Source organism: Oncorhynchus masou, unplaced genomic scaffold (assembly GCF_036934945.1).
Source record: "Oncorhynchus masou masou isolate Uvic2021 unplaced genomic scaffold, UVic_Omas_1.1 unplaced_scaffold_4208, whole genome shotgun sequence".
Classification (NCBI taxonomy): Eukaryota; Metazoa; Chordata; class Actinopteri; order Salmoniformes; family Salmonidae; genus Oncorhynchus; species Oncorhynchus masou.
In genome coordinates, this window is record NW_027010604.1 from 6475 (window position 1) to 17500 (window position 11026).

An 11026-nucleotide genomic window follows, 5' to 3' on the forward strand; every position below is an offset into this window, starting at 1 on the left:
AGAGGTACAGCTCCTGTCTGACTGAGAGAAGAGGTACAGCTCCTGTCTGACTGAGAGAGAAGAGGTACAGCTCCTGTCTGACTGAGAGAAGAGGTAGCTCCTGTCTGCTGAAGAAGAAGCAGGTACAGCTCCTGTCTGACTGAGAGAGAGAGGTACAGCTCCTGTCTGACTGTGAGAGAAGAGGTACAGCTCCTGTCTGACTGTGAGAGAAGAGGTACAGCTCCTGTCTGACTGAGAGAGAAGAGGTACAGCTCCTGTCTGACTGAGAGAAGAGAGTACAGCTCCTGTCTGACTGGAGAGAGAAGAGGTACAGCTCCTGTCTGACTGAGAGAAGAGGCAGCTCCTGTCTGACTTTGAGAAGAGGTACAGCTCCTGTCTGACTGTGAGAGAAGAGGTACAGCTCCTGTCTGACTGTGAGAGAAGAGGCACAGCTCCTGTCTGACTGAGAGAAGAGGTACAGCTCATGTCTGACTGTGAGAGAAGAAGAGGTGGAGCTCCTGTCTGACTGTGAGAGAAGAGGTACAGCTCCTGTCTGACTGTGAGAGAAGAGGTACAGCTCCTGTCTGACTATGAGAAGAGGTACAGCTCCTGTCTGACTGTGAGAGAAGAGGTACAGCTCCTGTCTGACTGTGAGAGAAGAGGCACAGCTCCTGTCTGACTGAGAGAGAAGAGGTACAGCTCCTGTCTGACTGAGTAGTGTACAGCTCCTGTCTGACTTTGAGAGAAGAGGTACAGCTCCTGTCTGACTTTGAGAGAAGAGGTGGAGCTCCTGTCTGACTTTGAGAGAAGAGGTACAGCTCCTGTCTGACTGTGAGAGAAGAGGTACAGCTCCTGTCTGACTGTGAGAGAAGAGGTACAGCTCCTGTCTGACTGTGAGAGAAGAAGAGCTATAGCTCCTGTCTGACTGTGAGAGAAGAAGAGGTACAGCTCCTGTCTGACTGTGAGAGAAGAGGTACAGCTCCTGTCTGACTGTGAGAGAAGAGGTACAGCTCCTGTCTGACTGTGAGAGAAGAGGTACAGCTCCTGTCTGACTGTGAGAGAAGAGGTACAGCTCCTGTCTGACTGTGAGAGAAGAGGTACAGCTCCTGTCTGACTGTGAGAGAAGTAGAGCTATAGCTCCTGTCTGGCTGTGAGAGAAGAAGAGCTATAGCTCCTGTCTGGCTGTGAGAGAAGAAGAGCTATAGCTCCTGTCTGACTGTGAGAGAAGAAGAGGTACAGATGATGGTGTCTGGTGTCTGATGATGGTGTCTGGTGTCTGATGATGGTGTCTGGTGTCTGATGATGGTGTCTGGTGTCTGATGATGGTGTCTGGTGTCTGATGATGGTGTCTGGTGTCTGATGATGGTGTCTGGTGTCTGATGCTGGTGTCTGGTGTCTGATGATGGTGTCTGGTGCCTGGTGTCTGATGATGGTGTCTGGTGTCTGATGATGGTGTCTGATGATGGTGTCTGGTGTCTGATGATGGTGCCTGGTGTCTGATGATGGTGTCTGGTGTCTGATGATGGTGTCTGGTGTCTGATGATGGTGCCTAGTGTCTGATGATGGTGTCTGGTGTCTGATGATGGTGCCTGGTGTCTGATGATGGTGTCTGATGATGGTGTCTGATGATGGTGTCTGATGATGGTGTCTGGTGTCTGATGATGGTGTCTGGTGTCTGATGATGGTGTCTGGTGTCTGATGATGGTGTCTGGTGTCTGATGATGGTGTCTGATGATGGTGTCTGATGATGGTGTCTGGTGTCTGATGATGGTGTCTGGTGTCTGATGATGGTGTTTGGTGTCTGATTATGGTGTCTGGTGTCTGGTGTCTGATGATGGTGTCTGGTGTCTGATGATGGTGTCTGATGATGGTGTCTGATGATGGTGTCTGATGATGGTGTCTGGAGTCTGATGTCTGGTGTCTGGTTTCTCGCGTCTGGCATCTCTTCTGTGTTTTTTTCCCTCTCCAGGTGCGTGTTTTTCCACGGCTCTAGGATCATAACTAGGTTCAGCTCATCCCAGTCTACAAACAGCATCTTGCAGTGAGAAGGTGGAGATTAAAAGCTGGACTTCTGAAGCGACTAAAGGACTCCAGGACTGTTTTGAGTCCGCTGGCTGGGTGGCCCTGACGGCCTGGAAGAGGCAGAGGATACCGTCTCTGAGTACAATCGTTTCTGTAAGTCAGCGTTTTCTCCTATAATAAAGCGTGAGTAACTCTCAACAGAGCTCCACAACCAGACAAAAACAGTGTTTAAAAATCAAGTGTCATTAAACAGGAGAGGAAACATATTCAGAGGCAACTCAGAAGCAAAATGAAGGAGTTTCAGGCAGCTTAGAAAACACATTAGAAAATATTTTCAAAAACAAGGACTGTTGGAAAATTTGGCAAGGGCTGCAAAACCATCACAAATAAAAAATGACATAGTATGAATATCGAAAATGACCTTGCTTCCGCAAATAATTTGAACAGTTCCTATTGTAGGTTTGACGTGTGATTTTAAGTCGCAGCAGAGAGGGGCCTTGGACAGTATAGATGCCAGATAGCATGCCAGCTGTTGATATACAGATAGATGCCAGATAGCATGCCAGCTGTTGATATACAGATAGATGCCAGATAGCATGCCAGCTGTTGATATACAGATAGATGCCAGATAGCATGCCAGCTGTTGATATACAGATATATGCCAGAAAGCATGCCAGCTGTTGATATACAGATAGATGCCAGATAGCATGCCAGCTGTTGATATACAGATAGATGCCAGATAGCATGCCAGCTGTTGATATACAGATCTCTGTGAATCAAACCAGGAAATAGTGTCAACGTGTCAAACCAGGAAATAGTGTCAGCGTGTCAAACCAGGAAATAGTGTCAGCGTGTCAAACCAGGAAATAGTGTCAACGTGTCAAACCAGGAAATAGTGTCCAAGCGTGTCAAACCAGGAAATAGTGTCAGCGTGTCAAACCAGGAAATAGTGTCAACGTGTCAAACCAGGAAATAGTGTCAACGTGTCAAACCAGGAAAAAGTGTCAGTGTGTCAAACCAGGAAATAGTGTCAGCGTGTCAAACCAGGAAATAGTGTCAACGTGTCAAACCAGGAAATAGTGTCAGCGTGTCAAACCAGGAAATAGTGTCAACGTGTCAAACCAGGAAATAGTGTCAACGTGTCAAACCAGGAAATAGTGTCAACGTGTCAAACCAGGAAATAGTGTCAACGTGTCAAACCAGGAAATAGTGTCAACGTGTCAAACCAGGAAATAGTGTCAGCGTGTCAAACCAGGAAATAGTGTCAACGTGTCAAACCAGGAAATAGTGTCAACGTGTCAAACCAGGAAATACTGTCAACGTGTCAAACCAGGAAATAGTGTCAACGTGTCAAACCAGGAAATAGTGTCAACGTGTCAAACCAGGAAATACTGTCAACGTGTCAAACCAGGAAATAGTGTCCAGCGTGTCAAACCAGGAAATAGTGTCAACGTGTCAAACCAGGAAATAGTGTCCAACGTGTCAAACCAGGAAATACTGTCAACGTGTCAAACCAGGAAATAGTGTCAACGTGTCAAACCAGGAAATAGTGTCAACGTGTCAAACCAGGAAATACTGTTAGCAGCACTTTAGGCCATGATCAGACCTGCAGGCTTCACCATTCCTTCCCTTCACCGTCAGTCCAAGGGCTGCATCACAAATAGCACCCTTCCTTACAGAACCCTGATTCAAAGTAGAGCCCTGGTTCAAAGTAGAGCCCCGGTTCAAAGTAGAGCCCCGGTTCAAAGTAGAGCCCCGGTTCAAAGTAGAGCCCCGGTTCAAAGTAGAGCCCCGGTTCAAAGTAGAGCCCCGGTTCAAAGTAGAGCCCCGGTTCAAAGTAGAGCCCCGGTTCAAAGTAGAGCCCCGGTTCAAAGTAGAGCCCCGGTTCAAAGTGGAGCCCCGGTTCAAAGTGGAGCCCCGGTTAAAAGTAGAGCCCTGGTTCAAAGGAGAGTCCTGGTCAAAAGTACAGCCCTGGTCCAAATTAGTGCTCCAAATAGTGTAATATTTGGAACGCAGACCCAAGTCTCCCTGTATGACCACAGGAAAGAGAAATCCCCTATGTCTCAAGAACTACAGTACATGCATTAACCCTAACGTTAATCACTGTTGCTCAGAACAAAAGTCAAGCTGTGGAATTCCGTGACGGAGACGGTTATAAATCCCCCTGACGACGGGGATTCCTATTTCTCCCTGCTTAATCACCGGCGACTTTATATTTAAATATACAATTTGCAGGGTTTTAAAGTGTCTTAATCAGGACCATTCATTTTTAATATCTAACATTTAAAGTGGCTGGGGACCAAGGCCTACACCTTTTACTGTGTGGCGTGTAACAGGAAGCAGGAAGAGAATGTCAGGTATGTATTATGCATGACACTGTGCTGAATCCAGTTTTGCTACAACAGAACCTTTATACTACGACAGTGAAAGGGTAATTGTGTTTGTCTCAGAGGAGGAAACAATCAGGCCTCAACTCTGAAATCAAGCAGTTAAATATGAGCCTAAATGTTGATCCCAAACAGTTAAATAAATATGAGCCTAAATGTTGATCCCAAACAGTTAAATAAATATGAGCCTAAATGTCGATCCCAAACAGTTAAATAAATATGAGCCTAAACGTCGACCCCAGGCAGTTAAATATGAGCCTAAAGTTCGATCCCAAGCTATTAGATGAAGAATATTACAGATTCAACAGAAGATATTTTTTTTCCACCTTGTCCTCTCCCATCTCCCCTCTCCCCTCTCCCCTCTCCCATCTATCCTCTGCCCTCTCCCCTGTATCCTCTCCCCTCTATCCTCTGCCCTCTCCCTTATATCCTCTCCCCTGTATCCTCTCCCCTCTCCCTTCTATCCTCTGCCCTCTCCCCTCTATCCTCTCCCCGCTCCCCTGCATCCTCTCCCCTCTCCCCTCTCCCCTCTATCCTCTCCCCTCTCCCCTCTATCCTCTGCCCTCCCCCCTCTCCCCTGTATCATCTCCCCTCTTCCCTCTCCCCTCTCCCCTCTTCCCTCTCCCCTCTCCCTCTCCCCTCTATCCTCTGCCCTCCCCCTCTCCCTGTATCCTCTCCCCTCCCTCTCCTCTATCCTCTCCCCTGTATCTTCTCCCCTCTATCCTCTCCCTCTATCCTCTCCCCTCTCCCCTGTCCCCTGTATCCTCTCCCTCTCCCTCTCCCCTCTATCCTCTCCCCTCTCCCCTGTATCCTCTCCCCCTCTCCCCTCTATCCTCTATCCTCTGCCCTCCCCTCTCCTGTATCCTCTCCCTCTCCCCTCTATCCTCTCCCCTATATCCTCTCCCCCTCTCCCCTGTATCCTCTCCCCTCCCCTATCTTCTATCCTCTCCCCTCTCCCCTCTCCCCTCTCCCCTGTATCCTCTCCCTCTCCCTCTATCCTCTCCCCTATATCCTCTCCCCTCCCCTCTATCCTCTCCCCTCTCCCCTCTCTCCTCTATCCCTCCCTGTCCCCTCTATCCTCTCCCCTCTCCGCTCTATCCTCTCCCCTGTATCCTCTCCCCTGTCCCCTCTATCCTCTCCTCTCCTCTCCCCCTGTATCCTCTCCTGTATCCTCTCCCCTGTATCCTCTCCCCTGTATCCTCTCCCCTCCCTCTCCCCCCTCTCCTCTCCTCTCCTCTCCTCTCCTCTCCTCTCCCTCTCCTCTCCTCTCCTCTCCTCTCCTCTCCTCTCCTCTCCTCTCCTCTCCTCTCCTCTCCTCTGCTCTCTGTCATGTGGTCATTAAGGATCCTTCAGAGACCATGGGCTGGTAACCCATGGTAACCCTGATGTCCTGGCCTGCAGCCTATGGTTGCTTCTCAATCAGGCCATCTCTATCACTACCAGCTCTAATATGCCGAATCACCAGCTGGTTCCGGCCAGCCGCTGACAGGCTAAAAGACCAGACTAAACTAACTCAACTATCTCTCTCCTCTCTACTCTCGACTATTTTCTGCTAACAAACCTATGTTCCTTGCCTTAACTCAATTATGCCAATTATGCCGACTGTAAAAAAAAGAGAAAAGCCCCGGTAATCACAGGCCTTATTCAGACGTCCACAGTAAAACTCAGTAAAACTCGTAGGGTTTTAGGAGGAAGAGGAGGAGGAGGAGGAAGTAGGACAGAGGAGAGAGGAGATGGACCAACGTACTGTAATCAATGAAAGTGAGATTCAGAGTTTTGGTGCTCCTGTTCAATCAGACACAGTTGATAAATACACTTTACACAGTGTGAGTCCTCCCTCTCTGGCTCTGCTCTGCCTTTTAAAACACTCTCCTCTCTTCTCCTACAGCCTTCTCCATTCAACAACCACCAACCACCCTATTTCCATTATCTCACATTTCAGCCAGTCTAAGATGATGTCCTGAAACACTCCTTTACGTCTTTTCCTGGATAGGACAGTGTGTCAGTAGATGATCGCCCAGAGTGGGGCTGGGAGGGGGAGAGGGCTTTGTGGGAAAGGGGGGGGACGGAGGAGGAGGAGGGGAGAAGGAGGGGAGGAGTGGAGGAGGAGGAGGGGGGGGAGAAGGAGGGGAGAGGGGAGGAGGGGAGGGGAGGGGAGGGGGAGAAGAGGGGAGGAGGGGGGAGAAGAGGGGAGGAAGAGGGGAGGGAGGAGGGGAGTAGGAGGGGAGTAGGGGAGGGGAGGGAAGAGGGGAGGGGAGGAGGAGGAGGGGAGAAGGAGGGAGTAAGGGGAGGAGGGGAGGAGGAGGAAGAGGGGGAGAAGGAGGGGAGCAGGGGATAAGAGGGGAGGAAGGAGGGGGGAGGGATTAAGAGGGGAGGAGGGGGAGGAGGAGGGGGGTAGAGGGGGGAGGAGGGGGGTAGAGGGTAGGAGGAGGGGAGGAGGGAGGAGGAGGGGAGGAGGAGGGGGAGTAGGGGAGGAGGGGAGAAGGAGGGGAAGAGGGGAAGGAGGGGAGGAGGAGGAGGAGTAGAGAGGGTAGAGGAGGGGAGAAGGGTAGGAGGAGGGAGATGAGGAGGAGGAGGAGGAGGAGGTGAGGAGGTGAGGAGGGGAGGAGGGGTGGAAGAGGGGAGCAGGGGGAAGAGGGGGAAGAGGGGAGGAAGAGGGAGAAGAGAGAAGAGAAGGGGTGGAGCAGAGCCCATTAGTATGTGGTACATTCTTCTTCTCTCTCTCGCCGTAATAAGGAGGTAATAAGGAAACATTGGAGAGTGGCTCTTTATTGGCAGGTGAGGAGGTGGGGGGGCAGACATGGCTTCTTGCCTCCTTAATCTCTCGTCTCGCCTCTCCAGCCCCCGTCGGTACCCTCCCACCTCCCGCTGGTGACCACATGCTACTGGTGAGGCCAAGAGGATGCCCCCCGAGGAGAATGTTACTCAGCGCTGTTTCATGGCGGCCACTCTGCTCCGTGCCGTGGTGACTGATAAACAGTAAGTACACACTATCACAGGAAGTTCTCCCTCCTTCCTACACCCATCTCACATTCAGCCCTGCTCTAAAACGTTGTGCCATTGTGAAGAGGTGATAATGGAGACATGGGCATTAACCAGCTGATAATGTGTTGTCGGGTTAGGCCATGCCACTACTCTGGGAGGGATAGAGGGCCACTACTCTGGGAGGAAAGAGGGCCACTACTCTGGGAGGAGGAAAGGGGCCACTACTCTGGGAGGGAAAGAGGGCCACTACTCTGGGAGGAAGGAGGGCCACTACTCGGTGAGGAAAGAGGGCCTTACTCTGGGAGGGAAAGAGGGCCACTAGTCTGGGAGGGAAAGAGGGCCACTAGTCTGGGAGGAAGAGGGCCACTACTCTGGGAGGGAAAGAGGGCCACTAGTCTGGGAGGGAAAGAGGGCCACTACTCTGGGAGGGAAGGAGGGCCACTACTCTGGGAGGAAAGAGGGCCACTACTCTGGGAGGGAAGGAGGGCCACTACTCTGGGAGGACAAGGGGGCCACTACTCTGGGAGGGAAAGAGGGGCCTTACTCTGGGAGGGGGAGAGGGCCACTACTCTGGGAGGGAAGGGGCCTACTCTGGGAGGGAAGGAGGGCCACTCTCTGGGAGGAAGAGGGCCACTACTCAGGGAGGAAAGAGGGCCTTGCTCTGGGAGGACGAGGCACTACTCTGGGGAAGAGGGCCAAGGAAGAGGCCACTACTCTGGGAGGGAAAGAGGGCCACTACTCTGGGAGAAAGGGGCCTGGTCTGGGAGGGAAAGGGGCCACTACTCTGGGAGGAAAAGAGGGCCACTACTCTGGGAGGGGGCCTTAAGGGGAAGGAGGGCCACTGATCTGGGAGGAAAGAGGGCCACTACTCTGGGAGGAAGAGGGCCACTACTCTGGGAGGAAAGAGGGCCACTGCAGGAGGAAGGAAAAGGGAAAGAGGGCCACTGCTCTGGGAGGAAGAGGGCCACTACTCTGGGAGGAAGAGGGCCACTACTCTGGGAGGAAGAGGCCGCTACTCTGGGAGGGAGAGAGGGCCTTACTCTGGGAGGAAAGAGGGCCACTACTCTGGGAGGGAAAGAGGGGCCACTACTCTGGGAGGGAAGAGGCCACTACTCCTGGGAGGAAGAGGGCCACTAGTCTGGGAGGAAAGAGGGCCTTACTCTGGGAGGAAGAGGGCCACTATGGGAGGGAAAGAGGGCCACTACTCTGGGAGGGAGAGGGGCCTTACTCTGGGAGGAGAGGGCCACTAGTCTGGGAGGAAGGGGCCACTACTCTGGGAGGAGAAGGGGCCACTACTCTGCAGGAAAGAGGCCACTACTCTGGGAGGAAAGAGGGCCACTACTCTGGGAGGGGAGGGCACTAAGGAGGGAAAGGGGCCACTAGAAGAAGCCCTACTCTGGGAGGGAAGGGGGCCACTACTCTGGGAGGAAGGGGCCACTACAGGAGAAGAGGGCTGGGGAGGGAGAGGGCCACTACTCTGGGAGGAAGGAGGCCACTACTCTGGAGGGAAAGAGGGCCACTACTCTGGGAAGGGGCCTTAGTGCAGGAGGAGGGCCACTACTCTGGGAGGGAGGGAGGGCCACTACTCTGGGAGGAAGAGGGCCTTGGTCTGGGAGGGAAGAGGGCCACTGCTCTGGGAGGGAGAGGGCCACTACTCTGGGAGGAAAGAGGGCCTTGGTCTGGGAGGGAAGAGGGCCACTACTGGGAGGGAAGAGGGCCACTACTCTGGGAGAGGGAGAGGGCCACTGGGAGGAAGAGGGTCACTCTCTGGGAGGGACAGAGGGCCTTAGTCTGGGAGGGAAGAGGGCCTTACTCTGGGAGGGAAAGGGGCCACTACTCTGGGGAGGGACTCTGAGGAAGAGCCACTACTCTGGGAGGGGAGAGGGGTCTGGGAGGGAAGAGAAGGGCCTTAGTCTGGAGGAGAGAAGGCCGCTGCCTGGGAGGGAGAAGGGCCTGGGAGGAGCCACCTCTGGAGGGGAAAGAGGGCGCGTCTGGGAGGGAGAAGGCCACTACTCTGGAGGGGGGAGAGAGGGGCCTACTCAGGAGGGGAGAGGGCGCAGTGCAGGAGGAAAAGGCCTACTCTGGGAGGGAGAGAGGGCCACAGGAGGGAGGAGAGGGCCTTAGTCTGGGAGGAAGAGGCCACTATAAGGGAGGAAGAGGCCACTACTCTGAGAGGGAGAGAGGCCTTCTCTGGGAGGGGGAAAGGGCCACTACTCTGGGAGGGACAGAGGAGCCTTAGTCTGGGAGGAGAGAACCCACTACTCTGGGAGGAGGAGGGGCCTTGGTCTGGGAGGGAAAGAGGCCACTAATCAGGAGGGAAGAGGGCCACTCTCTGGGAGGAAAGGGGCCTTACTCTGGGAGGAAAGGGCCACTACAGGAGGAAGAGGGCCTTGGGAGGAAGAGGCCACTGGGAGGAAGGGTCTTGGTCTGGGAGGAAAGGGCCACTGCTCTGGGAGGGAAGAGGGCCACTGAGTCTGGGAGGGAAGAGGGCCGCGAATGCAGGAGGAGAGAGGGCCACTACTCTCCTAGAGAAGAGAGGGCCACTACTCTGGGAGGAAAGAGGGCCACTGGGAGGGGCAGAGGGCCACCTGGGAGGAAAGAGGGCCTTGGTCTAGGAGGAAGAGAGGGCCTAACTGCTCTGGGAGAAGGGACCCACCCTCTGGAGGAAGAGGGCCACTACTCTGGGAGGAAGAGGGCCTTAGTCTGGGAGGGAAGAGGGCCACTACTCTGGGAGGAAGAGGCCACTACTCTGGAGGAAGAGGGCCACTGCTCTGGGAGGGGAAAGAGGCCACTGCTCTGGGAGGGAAAGAAGGCCACTACTCTGGGAGGGAAAGAGGGCCTTACTCTGGGAGGAAGAGGGCCTTAGTCTGGGAGGAAGAAGGCCTTAGTCTGGGAGGAAGAGGGGCCTTAGTCTGGGAGGGAAAGAGGGCCACTCTCTGGGAGGAAGAAGGGCCTTACTCTGGGAGGAAGAGGGCCTTAGTCTGGGAGGAAGAGGGGCCACTACTCTGGGAGGGAAGGGGCCACTACTCTGGGAGGGAAGAGGGCCACTACTCTGGGAGGAAAGGGGCCACTACTCTGGGAGGAGAGAGGGCCACTTTCTCTGTGAGGGAAAGAGGGCCACTAGTCTGGGAGGGAAAGGGGCCTTACTCTGGGAGGAAGAGGGCCTTACTCTGGGGAGGAAGAGAGACCTTAGTCTGGGAGGAAAGAGGGCCTTAGTCTGGGAGGGAAGAGGGCCACTACTCTGGGAGGGAAGAGGGCCACTACTCTGGGAGGAAGAGGGCCACTACTCTGGGAGGAAGAGGGCCACTCTCTGGGAGGGAAGAGGGCACTACTCTGGGAGGGAAAGGGGCCACTAGTCTGGGAGGAAAGAGGGGCCTTACTCTGGGAGGAAGAGGGCCTTACTCTGGGGAGGAAAGGGGCCTTACTCTGGGAGGAAGAGGGCCACTACTCTGGGAGGGAAAGAGGGCCACTAGTCTGGGAGGGAAAGAGGGCCACTACTCTGGGAGGGAAAGAGGGCCACTACTCTGGGAGGGAAAGAGGGCCACTACTCTGGCGGGGAAGGAGGGTTTGAGCCATGTTTCCTCCAGTACTGTTTTTGGGTTCAATGTGACCGCTCTGATATATGCGTTTCCAAAATATGAAAAGCATTACAT

General features: G+C 53.8%; 1 long non-coding RNA gene across 1 annotated transcript; it reads left to right on the forward strand.

Moving 5' to 3' along the window:
* Positions 1–1123: 1123 nt before the first annotated feature.
* LOC135534945 (uncharacterized) lies at positions 1124–7355 on the forward strand. Its single transcript, XR_010454770.1, has 3 exons — positions 1124–1212; positions 1949–2154; positions 7230–7355. It is a non-coding gene; the product is annotated as an uncharacterized LOC135534945 (long non-coding RNA).
* The last annotated feature ends 3671 nt before the right edge of the window (positions 7356–11026 follow it).